The sequence below is a fragment of the Prionailurus bengalensis genome, chromosome B1 (assembly GCF_016509475.1).
Source record: "Prionailurus bengalensis isolate Pbe53 chromosome B1, Fcat_Pben_1.1_paternal_pri, whole genome shotgun sequence".
Taxonomy (NCBI): domain Eukaryota; kingdom Metazoa; phylum Chordata; class Mammalia; order Carnivora; family Felidae; genus Prionailurus; species Prionailurus bengalensis.
In genome coordinates this window covers 61189470-61207097 of record NC_057344.1, presented here as the reverse complement: position 1 = coordinate 61207097, position 17628 = coordinate 61189470, and the positions used below count along the sequence as shown (strand labels likewise).

At 35.2% G+C, this 17628-nt stretch overlaps 1 non-coding gene across 1 annotated transcript; it reads right to left on the bottom strand.

Moving 5' to 3' along the window:
- Positions 1–17210: 17210 nt before the first annotated feature.
- On the bottom strand, positions 17211–17283 carry TRNAV-UAC. The gene has a single exon. It is a non-coding gene; the product is annotated as a tRNA-Val (tRNA).
- Positions 17284–17628: the final 345 nt, after the last annotated feature.

Here is a 17628-nt window from a genome sequence, read left to right as displayed (position 1 = left end):
TTGAAATATTTTGAGAAGACCATGTTTTAACTCTTCTTTAAATGTTTGGTAGATTTAATCTGTGAATTATCTGGTCCTGGACTTTTGTATCTTGGGAGTTTTTTATTACTTATTGAATTTTATTGATAGTAATTGGTTTGATAACACTTTCTCTTTCTATCTAATTCAATATTGAGATGTTTATGTTTCTATGAATTTATCCATTTCTTCTATGTGGTCCAATTTGTTGACATATAATTTTTAATAACATTCTCTTATAATCCTTTGTATTTCTGTGGTGTTGGTTGTTATTTCTCCTCTTTCATTTCTGATTTTATTTGAGCACTCTCTGTCTCTGTCTTTCTTTTTCTCTCTCTCTGTTGTTTTTGGATAAGGCTGGCTAAAGTTTTATCATTTTTGTTGATTTTTTCGAAGAATCAGTTCCTGGTCTCATTGATCTGTTCTAGTGTTTGTTGTTTTTGTTTTTGCATTGATTTCATTTGATTCTGCTTTAATCTTTATTATTTCATTCCTTCTGCTGGTTTTAGATTTTGTTTGTTGTTCTTTTTCTAGTTCCTTTAGGTCTAAGGTTAGGTTGTTCTATTTGAGAGTTTTCTTGTTTCTTGACATATGCATTTATTGCCATAATCTTTCCTCTTAGAACAGTTTTCCTGCATTCAAAAGATATGAAGCCATTGAGATTTTATTTTCATTTGTCTCCAGTTATTTTTTGATTTACTGATTTTTGTTTGACCCATTTACTATTTAGCAGCATGTCATTTAACCTCCATGTATTGGCATTCTCTCCAGACTTTTTATTGTGGTTGATTTCTTGTTTTGTAGCATAGTGGTTTGAAAATTTGCATAATATAATCTCAACCTTTTGAATTTGTTGAGACTTGTTTTGTGTCCTAACATGTGATCTATTCTGGAGGATGTTTCATGTGAACTTGAAAAGAATGTGCATTGTGCATTTTTATGGTGGAGTGTTCTGAATACATCTGTTAAGGCCATGTGATCTAATGTATCTTTCAAAGCCATAGTTTCCTTATTGATTTTCTGTCTGGGTGATCTATGTATTGATGTAAGTGGGGTGTTAAAGTACCCTCCTGTTATTGTATTACTACTGATTACTTCCTTTATGTTTGTTAATAATTATGAATTTGGGTGCTTTCATGTTAGGTACATAAGTATTTACAACAGTTATATGTTCTTGTTGGATTGTTCCCTTTCTGTTTATGTAGTGTCCTTCTTTGTGTCTTGTTACAGTCTTTTTTAAAGTCTATTTTTTCCAATATAAGTATTGCTGCCTCAGCTTTCTTTCCATTTACTTTTGCATTATAGATGTTTTTCTATTCCTTCACTTTAAATCTGCATGTGTCTTTAGGTTTGAAATGAATTTCTTGTCAACATTATATAAACGGATTTTGTTTGTTATCCATTAATCACTCCTTGTCTTCTGAGTGGAGAATTTAGTCTATTTACATTCAAAGTAATTATTGAGAGTTTTGTACTTATTTTCATTTTGTAACTTGATGGCCTTCTTTGATGATATGCTTCAATTTCTTTCTCTCTATTTTTTACATCTATTACAAGTTTTTGATTTGTGGTTATCATTAGACTTAAATATAATATCCTGTGCATACAGCAGTGTATATTAGATTGATGCTTGTATAAGTTTGAACCCATCCTGAAAGCACTTAAATTTTACTTCACCCTCCTCTGATATTTTATGTGCATAATGTCATATTTTGCATTCTTTTATTTTATGAATCATTTGACTTATTTTTATAAATAAAAATCATTTCACTGTTTTTGTGCTTTAGCCTCAATACCGATTTTATAAGTGATTAATCTATTACTTTATTATGTTTATATGTATCTGTGATTTTTTTCTTTCTTAACCCCCATTAATGGCCTTTTCTTTATGCTCATAGAATTCCCTTTTACATTTCTTGTAAGTCTGGATTTAGTGGTGATGAATTCCTTTAACTTTTGTTTGTCTAGGAATCTCTTTATTTCTCCTTCTATTCTGAATGATAGCTTTACGCTTGGCTGCAGACTTTCCCATTCAGCACTTTGTATATATTATGCCATTTCCTTTCAGCTTGGGAAGTTTCTGGTGAAAAATTGCCTGATAGCTGTGTGGGGTTTACCTTATATGTTACTGTCTTCTTTTGTTTTATTACTTCTAATTTTTTTTCTTTGTCACTATATTTTGCCAATTTAATTACAATATGTCTTGGTGTGGCTCTGCTTTTGTTGATTTTATTAGGGGTTCTCTGTGCCTCCTGGATGTGGATATCTGTTTCTTTCCCCAGATCTGGGAAATTCAGCTATTATGTCTTCAAATAAATTTTCTGCCCCCTTTTTTCTCTCTTCTGGAACTCCTATAATATGAATGTTACTACACTTGATGGAGTCTAGATCCTATGACCCTGGGATCCTGACCTAAGCTGAAATCAAGAGTCAGATACTCAACCAACTGAACCACCCAAGCACTCCTTTGTCTTCATTTCTGAAGGGAAATTTGCTTGGCAAAGTATTTTGTTTGGCTGTTTTTTTTTTTTTCGTTAAGTACTTTGAATATATCATCCCACTCACATGGCCTGTAAATTTCTGCTACAATATCTGCTAAAAGACTAACTGGAGTTTCCTCATATGTAATGAGTCTTTTTTGTCTCTTGCTAATTTTAAAATTATTATTAGTTTTTTAGTATTTGATTATAATATGTTTTGGTAATATCTTTGGATTGAATCTCTTTGGGGCATTTTGAGTTTCATGTACCTTTATTTAGGAAGTTTTCTGACATAATTTCTTTATGTTTCTATCCCTTTCTCTCTATTCTTTCCTAGATTCCCATAGTGTTAATATTGATTCATTTCATGATATTTTATAATTCATATAAGCTTTATTCACTTCTCAATTTTTTCCTCCCCCATCCCCACTGATTGCATAATATCTAGACATCTACCTTAAAGTTTGCAGATTAATTTGATTGATTGAATCTGTTGTTGAAGCTCTTTACTGCATTTTATGTATTGTATTTTCAGCTCCTAATCTTTTAATAATTTTTTAAGATGTCTATTTCTTTAACATTTTGTTTTGTTCATGCATTGTTTTCATGAGTTCATTGGGTTGTCACTTTGTATTCTCTTGAGTACTACTGTGTCTCCTTAAAATAATTATTTTGAATTCTATTTCAGTTAATTCCAAGATCCTCTTTTCTTTGGTGTCCATTATTGGAAAAATACCGTTTGTTTGGTGGAATCATGTTTCTTTGCTTTTTCATGTGTGTTTGTGATGCTTTTGAGTTGATGTCAACAAATTTGAGAGATCAGTCACATCTTCCAGTATTTCAGACGGACTCTTTGGAGAAATACTTTCACCTGAAGGTGGCTGTGAGGGCAGTAGCTGGATGGGGCGTGCCATCTCTAATTTCTAATTTACTACATCATTGTACATCTGTGCAGCTCTCAGCAAAGTTCAGTGATGGCAAAGACTATACTGGTCTTCCGTGCAAGAATGCAGGAGTCCTGTGTGTGGCAGTGCTGGCCAGGACTATTGAATTCCTCAAAGTCAAAAGGTGCTAGGGTCCTTTTGTTCTTGTTTGCACTTTGGAGGAAATTCTAGCCAAGGTGAATCCCTCTTGGTGCCAGGCCTAGCACACTGACACACTGGCAATGGCAGCCAGGTCCTAGATTCAGGCCTGTGTGGAGCTAACATAGGATCTAGGTCCTTTGTCACAGGTGCACTTGTTGCAGCAGTAGTGCTTGGATCAAGTATAAGCATTTGCAGATCTCCTATGAAACCAGGGCATAGGTCTCTGGGTTTTTTGCAAAGACTCATCTGGAGGAAGGTTGCAGCAGCAGTGTAAGCCCTGGCATAATGGGGTACAATGGTGGCTTGGTCCCAGAGATCAAGCTGCAGTAACAGCACATCTAGGGGATGATGAGTCCATGCTCTGACTTTGGCCTCAGGAGACAGTAGCAGGACAGCAGCAGTAATTGACCATTAAATCTATATGTTAGTATCTAAGGGGTGGGATTCAGAGCTTTGGTTCCATTGCCCCAATAATGATGGGTCAAAACCCTCATCAACAACCCAAGGAAGGGCACAGAGCCCTTTGGGGTAAAGCCCTATGGGGTAAAGTTTCCCTGAGGGGATCCCTACTGATGCTGAGCTGCTTAGGACGGACTGGGATATGAGGTGAGACAGATAAAATGTTTCTTTTACTTTCCTATGTGGCCACCCTAGTTTTTGAGCTTTACTGAGTTTCTGCTATTCCTTCCTGGCACTCCAGAGCTTTCCCAGAGCTATTTTTGTCAGTTCGTAGATGCTTTTCAGGGGGAGATGAGTGTCGGGACCTCCTAACTCTCCATCTGGTGACCAGTCAAATCTCACTGAGTCCTTTATTAGCATTTTTTGTGTTATTTCATATTGTTAGTATCCTCCTTAACATTTTGTGTATATTTTGGGGTGTTTTTAATTACGTTTTTCTTCTTTCCGTAAGTCTGCTTCAGATGGTATATGCTGTGAAGTGTGTTGTTTTTATTCTTAGAGATCTAGTTATTTTGACCTGTGTGTTCATGTTACCTTGTGGTTACCAACTATTCTGTCTGGTATTTTGTGTCAGAGAAGAGCTAAAAAGTCAGGCTCAGTGACAATACTTTGGCATTAAGGAGAAAATAGGATATAAATCTAAAAGAGGTGAGCCCAAAATATTACAGTACCACTATTGACCATTTTCATTTTTTGCTACTTTATCAGGAAATTCCTCTGGTAAAGATTTCGCTTTTAAATACTTAAATACAATCAATTTTTAGAGGCGCTAAACCTCATCAGCTCAAATAACTTAAAAGAAGAGATATCTGTATAAATGCTCGAGGCCAGTGAGTCAATCAAAACCTGCTTCATCAACCCCTTACTTTGCAGTTGCCCCATGGTTATAGGACCCTGGCCATCTTTTGTTAATTATCTACTTTGCACCTGATTACCTCTGTTCCAGGCGTATTTGCCAGTTTTTGTTCATTCAATACAACATACTAATCCTCATATCATGTTTTTCGTTCTTATTCTCTTTTCTGCTTAAAATTTGTTCTCCAAAGTCTCTGTATGATTGTGTTTTTCTCGATTCAGATGTCATCTTCTCAAGAAGACCTTCAATACTACACTGGCTAGAGGAACACTTCAACTCTCATGCCACCCACCTACCATCTCTTACCAAAATTCTATCATACATCCTATATTATCTTTTCATTAGTGCCAAAAAATGCTTTTATATACTACTTTGTGATTTTTGTCCAAGTCTTCTGAATATAAAGAAAGAAGATCATTACTTGAATTCAGAGACTTCGTGTCTTACACATTATTATACCCTTTCCATCTACAACACATGATATGGCATATAGCACACTTCAATAAATATATTTTGATTGACCTATTGACTTTAAAGATTGTAGTATGGATCACTGAAGACATTTTGATGCTATATTCTGTGCTATATTTTATAGGATAAGGTTGTCAAACAGAAAAATGAGGTTTTTTTTATAGACCCATAAAGTAGCACTGATTTAACTTGTGGATGCAGCATAAGTATTCATTATTAAAAAGAATATCTAAAAATATGATTTCCATGTGGTTATGGTGATGATGGAGGTGATATCATGGTTTGAATTAATACCATGTGATAGTAGAGAGTTTCTACAATGTATAGAGTTTAGGTGAATTTGCTCATGTTTTAAGCTCCAGAAGAGAGAGATAAACTAGCTTAAAGGTTTCACACCAAAGTATGATGAAGAATTGTTTTTGTGCAATCACAAGCTGTCTCCATAGAAAGAGTCAGAGACCTGATGATTTCAGGTCTGAGGTGTGCTCTAGGGTTGATGTAAAAGAGGTCTCAAGGGAAATCAAAGAGCATTGAGTAGTATAACTGAATACTTTCTTGAAAAAAAAAAAACCCTTCAACTATAGTTACAGAGCTCATATTCACTGCTTTCAATTTTATAAGGCACTTATCATTAATCCATAAAAAAAAAACACCTTGAAATGTTCCCACTTGATGTCTTATCTTGATTTGTTTTTTTGCTCACCATTTGTATTCATGATTTGTATGTATCTTTTGTGATTGCCAGGACCAACTTTGGCTGCCTTAAATTTCAAACTTTATAGGGCAAAGGCAATTTCTATGTAATGCTCTGTTACAGGTACACATACTCCCTCAAGCTATTAGGGATATAATTAGTATCAGTCAATAAAACTATTTCCTGCTCCAGCAATTCTTATTGTTCTGACAGTCCAGTACCTGGGAACTATAGATAGAAAGCAAATGTAATTTCCATCATTTTATAGACAGTCAAAAGCAAATAGGAAGAAGGGAGATATATTCTTGGTATAGTTCATGGATTCTGATTCATCACATTCCTAAAACCCCAGGACCTCAAAAAACATGCAATCACTTGGCTGACAATCAGAACCAATTTTATTGCCAGTGGAAATGGACAAACTGCTGGAGAGCTATTTGTGAGAAATTCTGGATCTTCATTTTTGGTGTTCAATTAGGCAAGGTAAAAGAGAAGCTGACATGCGTTTTCTTTTTAGATTAAATGACTTTCTTAATAGAGAATTCTTGAAGCCAAAATTACTTGACAAGTTGGGGTACTAGACTTCTGCAAAAACTGAATTAGTTTTGCAATATTGAGTACATTAAGAAGACATTTTATGATAACAAAATGGACCTTATTAAAATTACTGTAAGATTATTAAATTCCTATAGACTATATTGTTCTCTTCTTGAGAATTCTTAAATGTAATCCAAGTGACAATAGTAACAAGACAATGAAGTCTTGATATTATTACTGCATTATAAATTGGGATTAAAGGCCAAAAATAAATATCTGTAACAAGTATAATATCCATTACATGCCTATTATTTTTCGGTATTTAACATTTATTTATATGACAATTGTTTAAGGTATTTTTTAAGTAGAATATGTTCAGTTATAACTATCAGTAATAAAGAATAGACATAAACCTGGTTAGAAAGTGGTAACTGTTTTGGAAATAATTTTCCTCTGCCTGACTGAAACCAATTGCGTGATTAGAAGTGATGTGAGTTTTTTTTTGCTACATGCTAAAGTTGAACTTCCCCAAATGAACGGATTAGTATTACTCCTCCAAAGCAATACTTGAAAGAAAAACAGTAGCTCCCCACATACCCTGTTGAGACCATTAACCTGTTGAACATCATCCCTTAGATCTAGACTATCTTCTGTTTAGGAATGGAATATAAACAAATCTCATCTTTTTTTAAAGGCCTAAACTAAGCTCTTTCATGACACATTAACTATGATAAGCAGAAGAGGCAGGGTGCTAATTACTATAGTGATGTGATCCATTTGCTAAATGATGAGAACATCAATAATTCATAAGAATTAGCTGCTAAAACATTTAACGTCAAACAATCCAAGCTTAGCAACTCAGATAGCAATCTTTTGTATGTAGTAGATGACATTCAGACACTTCCTTTTCATTATGAAATATAAATGCATTTTCCTTCTCGCAGCAGTTTAGATTATAAAGGATGGCAGATGTATAATATGTCTACTCTGATTGTTTGCAATGCTGACAGTCTCAGCAGAGAGTCTGCAGATGTCTCATACTTGGTGAAAATCAGTCTTAAAATTTTTAAATGCAAATTGAGTGCCATCTTCTAATAAGCAATGATATTAAAGAAGTGACAATAGCATAAATAACCAAATATGAAATACTTGTTTTTTTACATTGAAATAGAGGAAAATTCCGTCCTTGTATTAAATCCTGTTATGAGTCTAAATCCAATACTTAGATTAGGAGGGTCCCAAAGTTTTACTTTACCACCAAACCACTCATTCTACCAGTGAATTTTTTCTTCTTTGTTTTCTTAGTATCTAATATACATTTATATACCCATACGAGAAAATAATTTAAACGTTTTCTTTAAAAATGTTAGTTTTTAAAATAAAATATTTAAGTTTCTCAAACATAATCAAGAGCAAATAATAAGGGTAAAAAGTGCTTATCAATTTTTAAAAAATCAGAATCCTAATAGATATCCACAATGTTATTAATATAAGTCACTGAGACAGGCAATGTTTAAGTGAACTGATTGTTGGTGCCATGAAAAAAAATGTGTATTAAAAATTAAGGCAATCATTTCTTTATCAGCTTTAATATTTTTTTAAAAAGTGAGGTGAACTGAAAAGAAAATATTTTCAGTTATAGTGAAAGGAAGAAGAGACTTCTAATCTTCAAAATCAAAGGGAAAATCACTACAAAGCTGGACAATACTGGAAAATTGTTTTGGCAAATGATTCTTTAATGGTTCAGACAAAGTTTAATAAAGGTATTATAAAATAATCTTAACACACATAAAAAAGTGAACAGCTTAAATCCTAAAATCCTTAAGTCATCAGTGTTCCAGTCTAAAATGATTTTTCTCAGGCTAAATCCACACAGAGTGTTTCATTTTTTTATAAGTCCCGGTTGTAATCCTTCATTAAATTTTTGAATAAGTCCTGAAGATATAAACCTCCTTTTGACAAACCTTTCTACTTTGCTTTTTGCTTTGAGTACAATTAATTTCTATATCTTTTTGTACTTTGGCAGTACAACGAAAGGGAACATCTTTAAATTGGTTTTAATATATAATTATGACATTTTTTCCTGGCTTTCTAATGAGGAAAATGTTATTAATAATATCACCCTCCAGCATAATTTTGCCTTTCATCCCACTTAAAATTTTCTCCAATTAAATTTTCATGATATCAAGGAAAATTTTAGGCTGCAACAGTTTAATTTTTATATCTATTAAGCACTGCTTCCACTAATGAAAACTGTCATATATCACTAAAGTACAGCTCCAAGAAATTTAGAGTGATCATTTTATCTCTCAGTGAAGAAATTTTACCTTCGCCTGTGGGAACCAGACAAAGCAAAACTGAATTACACAACCACATAAATAAGACCTATATATAAACATTATTTTCAATTTTATTTTATTGGAAGGCACTAGATGGTTATTTAATCATATTCAAAAATACATCAAGGGAAGTAACATGATTGATTCTTAGTGTTTCCAAACTTGACCCTTAGTTAACATGGGAAAGGAATCACCGAAATTGGTGGTAGATAAGGCGGAGAGGTGGCAGTTACTATGGTAACCGTAGTTTTGGTCAATGCTACAAATATGACTTTTTCCTCTTCCTTATGTGCAATATCAGCTCTTAAAAACTTCATTAAAATTTCTTTTCAAAACCATAAACAGGCAGTTTTTTATTTGCTATTTATTCTTGGGAAAAGGAACATGTTTCTCACTGTTTCCTATCAGGGTCTGCAGAAAACTGAATATGTGTTCCTTCCTTTCCCCCTACACACAAAATTTATATGTTGAAATCCTATCCCAAAGCGTGATGGTATTGGAACCGAATTGTGTTTGCTTCTTTGTGAGCCACAGAGAGAAACTACATCACGTGGAGTTGTTGCACAAAGTAAACTTTATTTATGGCACATAAAGAGATAACAAGGAATAGCTTCCAAAGCTGTGACTCCATGAGCAAAGGTGAATGGTTCCTTTAATTTGGGGTTAAGATGAACATTTAGAATGGGGAGTCTTGTCATCATATATAGAGGTAGGCATAACGTTGCAAGTGCACCCTAAGGAAACATGCCTATATGTGCATTGCATGTTATGTAAATAAGCCTGTGTTCCTCCATTGGCAGAGATTTTAGTATAATAATAAGGTAAAGGTAACTGTTGGTCACTCTACAGGTCACACTCCATGGTCCATCTGCATAGGCATGAGTTGAGAGTTAAATTCAAACTGGTCTGGGTGGTCTGGGCTGTCTGGGGCTCTTCATCCAGGCAGTCATTACTGTTGGAAGGGTAGTTTCAGTTTTCATCATGGATGCTGTGTTTTTCAGGTCTTTTGGCTTGAGTTAAAAGATAAGCTGGAAAGAAAAGCTTAAGGAAAAATGTAGGATAAAGGTTTGTATATACATACAAGCAGGTGGAGGGGTGGTAAAGGTCAACTCTTGGAGTCTGATTCGTGACAATATTTGGAGTTACGGAATTTGGGAGGTAATTATAAGGGTCATGGGTGTAAAGTTGAAATTAGTGCCCTTATTAAAGAGACTCCCAGAGGGCTCCCTCACTACTTCCTACCATGTGTAAACTCAGGGAGAAGATGACCAATATTTATATATATATATATATATATATATACACACACACACATATAATTTATATAATAATATATAAATGTAATATATAAAATATAATAAGTTATATAATAATGTAATTTATATAATTTATATAATAAATATATAATTATATATATAATTTATTGTCAAGTTGGTTTCCATACAACACCCAGTGCTCATCCCAATAGGTGCCTTCCTCAATGCCCATCACCCACTTTCCCCTCTCCCCCACTCCCCATCAACCCTCAGTTTGTTCGCAGCATTTAAGAGTCTCTTATGGTTTCCTCCTTCCCTCTTTATAACTTCCCCCCTGCCCCTCCCCCATGGGTTTCTGTTAAGTTTCTCAGGATCCACATATGAGTGAATGCATGTTGTATCTGTCTTTCTCTGCCTGACTTATTTCACTTAGCATAACACTCTCCAGTTCCACCCACATTGCTGCAAATGGTCAGATTTCATTCTTTCTCATTGCCAAGTAGTAGTCCATTGTATATATAAACCACATCTTACTTTATCCATTTGTCAGTTGATGGACATTTAGGCTCTTTCCATAATTTGGCTATTGTTAAAAGTGCTGTTATAAACATTGGGGTACAAGTGCCCCTGTGCGTCACCACTCCTGTATCCCTTGGGTCAATTCCTAGCAGTGCTATTGCTGGGTCATAGGGCAGATATGTTTTTAATTTTTTTGAGGAACCTCCACACTGTTTTCCAGAGTGGCTGCACTAATTTGCATTCCCACCAACAGTGCAAGAGGGTTCCCGTTTCTCCACATCCTCTCCAGCATCTATAGTCTCCTGATTTGTTCGTTTTAGCCACTCTGACTGGCATGAGGTGATAGCTCAGTGTGGTTTTGATTTGTATTTCCCTGATGAGGAGTGACGTTGAGCATCTTTTTATATGCCTGTTGGCCATATGGATATCTTCTTTAGAAAAGTAAGATGACCAATTTTTGAACCAGGAAGTTGGACTCTCACCAGACACTGAATCTGTCAGCATCTTGATCTTGGACCCCTTAGCCTCCAGGATTGTGAGAAATAAATTTCTGTTGTTTATAAGGCACCCAGTCTGATATTTTTGCTATAGCAGGCAGAAGAGGCTGAGATAGAAATTGGTACCAGAAGTGGGGCATTGCAGTGATAATACATAAAACACATAAAAAAGGCTGTGGAATTAGGTAGTGGGTATAAAGGTTGGAAGAGTTTTTGAGGTGCATGCTAGAAAAAAGTCTGCATTGTTGTGAATGGACCATGAAAGGTGATTCTGGTAGAGTTCAGAAGAATAGAAGAGAGCTGGAAAGAAAGCCTCCATCTACTTAGAGAATAAAGGACCTTGGACAGAATGTTGACAGAAGTATGAACAGTAAAAGCTATTCTGATGATGTCTCATACAGAAATGAGGAACGTTGTTGGAAACTGGAAGAAATGTGATTCTTGTTATAAAGTGGCAAAGTCGGAGTTATGTTTCTGTCTTAGTGTTTTGTGGGGTAGAACTTGAAATATTTGGCTAAGGAAATGTCTAAGCAAAGTGTTGAGGAGAAACCTCGTTCCTTCTGACTGGTTGTAGTAAAATTCAAGAAGACAAATGATTTAAAGATGGAACTATTAATCAAAAAGGAAGCAGAATTTAAAGATTGGGAAAGTTCACAGGCTAGCCATATTGAAAAGAATGAGGAACTTTTGATAGATTAGTGTGAATCCATTACCTCAACAGAAGCCAGGAGCTATTCTTCAAGACAGGGCAAGGATGACCCTGAAGACAATTTAGAGATCCATCAGGGGTTTCGCTCCCATCACAGGTTCACAATGTGTGTGTTGTAGGGGTGGGGTATATGTGGGAGGGGGAGTGGGCAGATGGGGTTATTGGGGGATGTGGGCAAAGTGGTTGCAGACAAAGCGTTGCTGGCATCTGTGGGACTGGTTCTTCCCAGTGCCACCTCATGTTTCAGGTACCATGTTCCTTGGCTTCATGTTTGGGCTCTAAAGGGCCCCTGTGCAATATGGGCCATTGTAAGGAGGGTGCATACAGGAAACTTTGGTGGCATCTTTATAATATAATCTTGGCTAGTGCTTTGAGGTCACAAGCTATGGAGGTATGCTGCCAGCACCTAGATTTCAAGGAATAGGGTTGCTTGGCACAATTGTGAGCACAAGCTCCCAACAAAGAGCTGTGGCAGGGCACAGAACCACTGGGAGGCCATCTGGCTGAACTGAAGGGGTGATATTGTCAATCCACTGGGCCTGGAAGGCAGAGCATTGAGCCTAGGAAGATGATACTTGGGCCTCACAATTTAATATTGTTTGCTGCATTCAGTTTTGTACTTGTGTGGGATCTCTCACTCCTTTCTTCTTTCCTATTTCTTCCCTTTTTAATGGGAATGTCTCTCCTATGCCTTTCCCACCATTTTGTTTTAGAGACACATAACTTGTTCAGTTTCACAAGTAAAGAGGAATTTTGCCTCAGGATGAAAAGCATCTTGACTCTCACCTCTATCTGATTTAAATGATATTTAAATGAGACTGGACTTCTGAATTTTGAGTTGATGCTGAAATAAGTCAAGAATTTGGGGGCTGCTGGGATGGAGTGAATGTAGTTTGCATGGGAGGAGCACATTAATTTTGAGGATCCAAGGAAGAAATGCTATAACTTAAGTATCTGTGTCCGTCTCCCATTCATATGTTGAAATTCTAACACCCAGTGTAATGGCATTTGGGGGTGGATCCTTTGGGAAGTGAATGAGGTTAGTGCCTTAATAAAAGAGACTCCAGAGAGCTTCTCTGCACCTTCCATCATGTGAGGATACACCAGGAAGACAGTACTCTGTGAACTAGAAAGCAGGCCCTTACCAGACACTGAATCTTTCAGCAACTTTATCTTGGAATTTTTAGCCTTCAGAATTGTGAGAAATAAATTTCTGTTGTTTATGTGCCATCCAGTCTATGCTGTTTTTGATACAGCAGTCAGAACAAACTACAATATAGTTCTTGGGGGCACAGTGCTTTCTATTAAACTCTGCCCTTAGGAAAGCAGGCTAGAGGGAGATTGGAAGGGAGGAAGAAGAAAGTTATGATGTTCCTCCTGTTTTCTAGTTTTCCATCAGCATTGTGGCAGTGGCAGTGGGATCCAAAATTCTACTGGCACTTTTTGCATCAGCTGCATGAAGCTTCCTGTCAGAAATCTGATCAAGACTCCAGTAGTACCCCTCTTCTGAGTCCCTAAAGTCTTGTAATACTTTTCCCTTTTATGTCCCCAATGCTAGATGTAGTAGCCTTTGCCTGTAGCTAAACTATTGATCATCACAATGTTTGCTCTTCTAGTTTGCAAGCTTTAATTTCTTGAATTAAATCATTTCTGTTTGAATACTTATTGCTTTTTCTGTTTCCCTGAATACAGCCTACTGGGAAGCCATCGAAGGGAGTTAAGCAAGGTACTAGCATTATTAGCCCTGAGTTCAGGAATAATCATGTTAGTTGCATTGTAGAGAGGAACTTGGAGGAAGGAACAGTGCATGGCTGCTAATAGCTTGAAGACTATTTTGAGAAATCAGAGGAGAGACTGGCTAGGATTATTGTGATTGAAATGGAATCAATGAAAAAGAATCAAGGTGTAGGATAGAATATCTCCTTGTTTGGTGATGCACCAAACATTGGGAATTAGAGGAGAGAAAGATTGAGTGATGGGATTGAGAGTGATACCACTTAGTAAGAAGAGTATCATGAGACATTGATGAGACTTGGAACTAATATCATAAATTCATTTTTGAAATAAAAAAATTTATATTGCCTATGAAAAGTTGTAATATAAGCCTGGTGCTAATAGAAAATTTCCGGGCTAGAATATACATTCACGAATAGTGTATCTATAGGTAGATGTTGACTCCTGCATCTTGAAAATGGTAAATATAACGAAGAGGAATTCTAGGCCCCAAACTTGAGGAATGTCAGCATTTAATGACCTGGTAAAAAAAGGCAAGACTTCAAAAGAGGAAGAGGAAAACTACAGCTTTAAGAGGAAAATCAGTATGGTGTGGTGTTAGAAATACTAGTGAAAAGAAATGCTTGGAAGAAGTAACCAACATTGTCAATTGCTGATAAAATAGTATTTAACCAAGAAGCTTAGTCTGAGTTAATGAGAGGTAGATAGTAAAGTGGAAGTGGGGGGAAGGAGAGTTAATAATTGGTAAGGAAAACCTGTTTCTCAAAAGATCAAAAGTTACTTAATTTTTGAGTCTATTCACTATTTCCACATATCTCGTATTTCAAAGCAAGGAAAATAGTTAAAATTACATGGTATCTCTCTAACCACAGCTGACATTCTTTTAATGTTTGGCTTATCTGCGCCATTCCTCTAGAGATAATTTCAATCTAGAAACTATACATGTGTCCCAGTGACTGATAACACATACATACTGTATAATTTATGATGATGGAATTGATAATTGCACTTCACAATTTTCATATTTTACAATAAGGATCAGAAATAAACACTTTCTCACTCAACTCATAAGATGCCAAGCGGATAATCAGTTTCTCTTGGCCAGTTGTATTTTGAATAAGAAATACCTGTTTGTTAAATAGAATGGGCAATTACTTATTGCTGGTTACTATCATAAAATCTTAATAGTTTATTAACTCCAATCAATAATCTCCAATTTTTCAGCCCTACATTTGAAAAAAAAAAAAGCAGATGGTAAGAATTCTCAGTGAGCACAGGTATTATGAAATACATCACTGCTGAGTAAATTGCCTTTACAGTTTTGTCCACAATTACCACCTTATTGAAAATCTATGATGTAGTTCTACATGGTCTTCAGCCTGATGATTACACAGGAGCAATAGTCATTGATTTTTAAAGGCTTTCAATACTTGGTACACTGGTTATTAATAGCAAAAAAAACGACCATTCAGGCAAATAAACCAGGAATTTGGCAATGGCTTTGCTAATTTCTATCTAAAACACATTAGAGGATTTAAAGACCTTTGTTTAGTTCCTAATTAGCTAATACACATAACTCTTTGATCTGGCATTAAGTGGGTCACGATTCCAAGCGCACTCTCTAATATTTTTGTCTTTGTATGTGAAAATGGTGCTATTGAGCCATCACGGAAGGATGTGATTTTTAATTGCTCTTCTTGGTGTAGGGTGGATTTGTAGCATTGTTCATCTGTGTATCTCTTTATCTCTGAAATAAAATTGGACACAAAATACTTATCTTGGCTCTTTCACTTGCTAACTGGGCAAGTTATTTAACTTCTCTAAGCTTCATTTTCTTGTGGCCAAATAGGAATCTAACCATTACCTGCATCATTGGGGCACCGTGAAGAAATATAATCACAATGCAAAATTTGTCCTATATTTGATAGTTAGTAAGTGTTAGCCATATTTAATTGCAAATACATATATATGATGTGTATATTGGCCAGAGCCTTGTCTTAAGTGTAACTCTTGCCTTTGACTAATATAGAACAGAAACTATAATATGCTTCTTTCAAATGATATACATTCATCCATCCACTAAAGAAATGTTTACATGGTACTTACCTTGTGAAGATGATTTTCTGTATATTGGACATTAAACAATAAAGATACAATAAGACATTGAACAATAAAAAATAGTCCTGCTATAAAGGCTTATGTACTAGTGGGAAGAAATAAATCTAGATAGATAAATGATAGATAGATGATAGATATATAGATATATATCTATCATATCTAGATGATAGATATATAGATAGATAGATAGCCAAGATGGCCATAACTAATAGGTTTAAAATGGCCAACCAGCCATAACTAATAGCAGAAAAGAAGTATAAAGCAAGATAAGGGAAAAGAGAATAGTAGCAGAAGATGGGGTTATCCACAAAGGCATTTCTGAGATGGTGATATTTAAGGTGAGATCTTAATAAGAAAAGGGAACATACGGGAATATATAGTGAAAAAGCTTTCCAGGTAGAATGAACAGCATGTACCAAAGTTCTCTTTTTCCCATGCACTGCAATTTTCCAGAAACTATGCATTTTTTGTTTACTCATCATAATTGCCTCTGTTGCTTTTTACTCATCCACAAAAGAGTTGAAGTCCTCTACTCCTGCTGTGTGTTCACAAAGGTGTAGGCATAGAGCCTTGAGCTCTATCTACTCTTGGTCTATTTGTATATGAGACAGAGATCCTCCAATCTACAGGTAAAAATAAGAACAGACAATGTTCATAATACTCACTACTTGCCAAGCCCTAAGTTGGACACTTTTACACTCATTATTTCATTTGAAATTTTAATTCAAGCAATATTCAAGAGGATGCATTTTAATTTAAGCAATCTGCAGGTATAATTTTAAATTCTCAACAAAACATACACACACATAGACACTATATACATATGTGCATTTTTTCCAACATCATAGCAATTGTAGGGAATATACAATACAAAACCAAAGACAATCCTAATAATTATTTTCTTGTAGTAAAAATCTCCATGAAGAGTGTAGAAGACTTTTATTTATTAGAATATACTCAGTTCTTGATTATTCATATCAGAATATTTGAATAGATAAACTAAATTAGAAGAAAATTTAAGTCACTTATATTGATTTTGTGTTTCATTTAACTATTTTCATGTGTTATCATTTTTTACTGATTTCAATAATATAAAATTAGGTTTGTAAAAATTTTAGAACATATTTGTTTGGTTTGTTGACTAAGACTACACTACAAAAAGACAGTGTAGGACTCAAATGTTATTTAAAAAAAGTTTTAATGTTTATTTATTTTTGAGAGAGAGAGAGAGAGGGAGTAAGTGGGGGAGGGGCAGACAGTGAGGGAGACACAGAAATCTGAAGCAGCCTCCAGACTCTGAGCTGTCAGCACAGAGACCAAAGCAGGGCTCAAACTCATGAACTGCAAGATCATGACCTGAGCTGAAGTCGGATGCTTAACTGACTGAGCCACCCAGGCACCTCCTAAAATTTCTTTTATGGAAGCCAAGGTAACTTCATGGTTCCCCTGGGAATCGAACCCAGGGTCTTCTGTGTGTAAGGCAGATGTGCTAACCACTACACCATGGAAACTAAAGACTAAAATGTTCTTTTATGTTGGCACATTTTATAGTGTTGAGGAGAAATTATAAATGTTACAACACTTAGAATTGGGAAGTAGGAAACCTATGTTAACCAAAATGATGTATGTGACTCTATTCTGTATATTTCTGTGATACTTATATTTACAGATGCTTCGGGACTTTCTTTGTGTGTCTTCCTATAAGTTTTAGATTGTACTTTTAGATCTGTTCAGTGTGGCAATTATTTCTTCCATTTAAGAATAATAAGTAATTCTTATTAGACACAAGTCATTTGAAAAATCAAAATGTCTAACATTTAACATAAGAAATTACTATGGTAACTCATAAATAATTT